This window comes from Octopus bimaculoides, chromosome 24 (assembly GCF_001194135.2).
Source record: "Octopus bimaculoides isolate UCB-OBI-ISO-001 chromosome 24, ASM119413v2, whole genome shotgun sequence".
NCBI classification, from domain to species: Eukaryota; Metazoa; Mollusca; class Cephalopoda; order Octopoda; family Octopodidae; genus Octopus; species Octopus bimaculoides.
The window spans coordinates 26,420,546-26,425,440 of NC_069004.1; positions in this window are offsets into that span (position 1 = coordinate 26,420,546).

Here is a 4,895-nt window from a genome sequence, read left to right on the forward strand (position 1 = left end):
GCACACACACACACACACACACACACACACACACACACATGATCGCACGCACGCACACATATGCTCGCACGCACGCACACACACATATATACATAAATATATAAATGTGTAAGATATATGCATATGTATTGTATACATACGTTTGTAGGTATAAATATATATATATACATATTTACACATACACACACACATATGCATACACATATACATACTTATACATACATAAATACATATATATATATATATATACACATATTTATGTATATATATGTATGTATGTATGTATGTATATATATATAAAAAAAATGTAAAGACTGAGAAGGTGAATGACAAGGACCTTTTTGTGTGCACAGTCTGTGACAGACCATGTCTGTCCTTGGCTGGCCTCAAATCTCACCTGCGAACCCATGGAAAACAAACCTCACCCAGCTATTCTGATTATATGTCTGTGCACACGTTTGAATGTGGTGTGTGCCAGAGGGTTTGCAAATCCAATGGGGGTCTTAAAAGACATGTTAAGATCCACAATGAGCAGAACTTACTTGCAGGTATTGGTAGTGCAAATCAGAGGTGCAATCTGTGTGGGTGTTTTTTCAAAACACTGTCTGGTTTAAAAAGCCACATCAGACGCCATGAAAGGGCTAAGGTGTAGGTGCAGGAGGTGGTCAAACTCTGTTTAAGGAGTGGACAACCACCATATATATATATATATATATATATATATATATATATATGTGTGTGTGTGTGTGTGTGTGTGTATGTATATATACATGTATTTACGTATTTGAAACATTTAATAGATACTCGAAGCAAGAAGCCATAACACTTATTTAAAGCAGCACATAAAATTCTAGCGATGTTTTCTCTAAATTTCTCAACTCTGGTTGCGTTCACTTCAATTCACTCAGCCGTTATTTTAAAGGTTCCACGAATGTTTAAGAATTTGGCAAGCACTTTAATTTTCGATTTCTTCTTAAGAAAAAATCCCTGAATTCTGGCAAAAACATGTTCGTAGTAATAGCGTTATCGTAATATACTCTGCTTTAGTGTCTACTTTGGCAATGAAAGTATAGTCGTAGGAAAGTTACGTTAATATTCTGGTTTTAAAAAAAAAGACCATTTTCATTTTCTTGAAGTCTATAGTAATTGTTGAAATTTATTGATTCTTTAAATTGTATTTAGAATTCATTCGATATTCGTTTGAACGCAACATTGCACAAGTGTAGAAGACTCCAGTAGACTTTAGTATTATACCTTTACAATATAAATCTATGTGGGTTAGCAAATGTTTGTAGTATCCTACTTCATAGAGTTACGTTGCAAAAAGCTGTGTAGTTCTCTTAACCTCTTCTCAATAAAGAACTATTTAATTTGATCTCTGTCAGTACTGACTCACTAGAATGTACATTGAAGATTCTGCCATTCTATTACTATAGATGTGATGATGAAACATAGACATGGCTGCCTGGTTAACAACTTTGTTCGATGATCATGTGTGTACGGGTTCGATTCCATTGAAGATTACATTAAAATAATGTCTTACGATAGATTCTGCTATACAGACACAGCTTACCTGTCACCCATTTTGAGCAGAATGACCTTCGATACCCCTGTTCTCTGCAGCATTGGCTCAAAAACATACAGGAGAGTCAATAGAAGGTACCTGTGATGAACAGAGAATCCGTTGCTCAAAGCCTTCGAGATGTGGATATTTGGCCACCGGGCAGATGTTTCTGTACATTATTGCGATTCAGCCTCTGAAGACGGGATCAAAACCAAATGCCTTTAGGTCAGAATACAAATATTAATGAGCGACCCTGTTGAAAGCTTTGGACTGATACAAATTAATCAGATCTATTGCCGATCTGCTCTGTTACATATCGCATTAAGCTGAGGTTGTTGTGGATAGGTCTTTGGGATGGCACAGATTTGCGTGTCTCAGACAACATTACCCACGACAAGCGCCAACGTCTTAGCAAACACCTTTGCCAAAAGCTTTTACTCTGTGTTAAGAGGAAATGTGAGCTTGAATTTTTCTATCATGTTCATCTTGCGCGGATCCTTCTTCAACTGAATCACCACTGACTAAATCAGTTCGTTGATAAATGTAGAAGCTCACCTTCTACATTCTCGGATAAAATCAGCTTTTCATGGCACTCTACCACCTTGTTTCTCTACCCTCTTGCTTGAAAATTGCAGCAAACCCTCGAGGTAGGCCCGAAAGCTCCTGCGTCTTTAGCCTGCAACATATCAGTAATAGTTTGGCAAAATGCTGCTGGAAAACCATACAACCATACTCATACGCATATTAATAAGCAAGTGAATGTAATAAAATTAAACACGCAGAAAGGATGGAGAAAACCAGAATAGAGTATGACAGTGAACCCACTTTTATATTAAAATGTTAATTCAGTGCTAGAGGTAAGATAACTGCTAGCAATATGCTAGCATTCCCTATTATTCTCTACAGCTTAAACCTAATAATTTGAAAGTAAATTGAAAATTTAGGCAGAAATACGAAAAGATTCTTGACTGGTTTCCAAAGCCAGTACATAGAGAATATACGATCTCCAACACAAGAGTGATGAGTTTGATACACGAAATAATGAGCTGTTATAAACCAATGCTAGTGGGTTTCATAAGGCGGTAATTAACACATAAAAGGAAACTAATTCGTGTAATAGAAGATGAAGAAAATGACTTAACAGTAAATATGGGAAAACAAGAAAGCACAAACAAGATGTTAATTAGATATGAAGAAAATTACTTAGAAGCAAAGCAAGAGAAATTGTTATATTCTTCAACTCCTGAACATGTTTCAGCTTAAAAGCTGTAGTCATGCTGGGGCACCAAAATACAAAATTAAAAACGAATCTTAGAATATATCAAAGAAAAATCGAGAGAAAAACCAGTCCAGGGCCCCACTCCTTGCAAGACTCAGCAGAGAGAAAATAATGCAGAGTGAAAGCCAACACTAGTTCAATGGCTTTAACGGTTCCGACGTCAAAACCTCCCAACAGAGATAGCAAGTGGTATAACCATGTAATAAGGTTATAAGCTCTAATAAAAACGTTAAGAAGCATGTCACAATCATCTCAACTCTCTCTCTCTATATATATATCTGTGTGTAACCACCACTTAACAACCGGAGTTGGTGTGTTTATGTCTACGTAACTTAGAGGATCGGCTAAAGTGTCCCATAAAATAAGAGTCAGGTCAGAAAAAAAAAACAGGGTCGGTTCATTAAACTACAATTCTGCGAGGCTGTGCACCAATATACTTGCAATATAATGTCTGAAACGAGTAAAAGAAATATGTGTTTAAGAAGCTAGCTTTGCAATCATGTAGATCTAGGTTCAATCCTATAAAGCAGCACCATGACCAAGTGCCAAGTATCAACACCCTACTACTTTATATATATAGAAAATCCAGTGTCGCTTGCAGCGAGACTTGCATTCTTTAACAAATACCATCAGGCATTCTACCAATTCTACCAACATTTCGCCCCCTTACAGTAATAAAATATTGCTATATTTTGCGAACTGTTAGCTTTTAAAACGACTAACGCCCAGACGAAATTTATTGATTTTAGTTTTAGTGACCTGGTTTATGGCAAACTTACGTTACCCGAGGCTGTTATAGTTCAGCTATTATACTCCCCGACGACTTTATTATAGTTTCGCTATCATACCACATGCTAATAATTCATCAGAAAAGAAGCTGAAAGTTTATTGATGCTCAAGTATACCTGAGGCAAAAATTATGAAAAATAATGAGAACTGCGGCGGCTAGAAAAGGCCGCTTTAAGACATACGTGTTGTTGCTCTACTTAGGATAATGCAACCTCTAATAATAATAGAGATGTGTCGACACGTGTGGCGCTTTCAAATGTGATTTAAGATTCAATTAGTGTCTGCAATAGTTAGGAAAATACTGATTAGAGTATGTATGTATGTATGTATGTATGTATGTATGTATGTATGTGTATGTATGTATGTATGTATGTATGTATGTATGTGAGAATGTATGTGTGGCTACATATATATATAGTTATATACATAGATAGACATATATGTATATATATATATATATATATATATATATATATATATATATATATATATATATATATATATATATACGTATATGTATATACACACATATATACACGTCTATATATATGTATATTTATTATATGTACACATATATGTATGTATACCATATATTTTATATATAGACATATATTTAAGTACGTATGCTATATATATTATATACATATAAATTATATATGTAAATATGTGTATGTGTGTGTGTAGTTGTAAATATTATACGGATGTGTACATTCGAATACATTTGTATGTATGCATAACTATGTATATTAAATGTGTGTGTCTATTCGTCGCTATACGTAGGAATACACTATACAAGCAACCATACACATACACAGAAATTACATTCACACACATACACACATACAGATACTAAATTCACGCACACAAACGCACACACACACGTCCGCGCATGCACACACGCGTATATACTTATATTTCTAGGAAAAGAAAGAAAGAAACAAGGAATGAATACAGAAATGTATATCGTTGGATATGTGATACATTACATCGTAGAAACAAACGTGTATCTATACACGTATGGTTATTTGTATATGTGCACGTATATATATATATATATATATATATGTATATATGTATATATGTATATATATAGTTATATATATACACACACATATATATGAATGTATATATATGTGTGTCTGTGTATCTAAATATGTATATATATATATATGTACATGTATGTGTATATATACATATATATATATATGTATATATATATATATATATATATATATATATATATATATATATATATATATATAT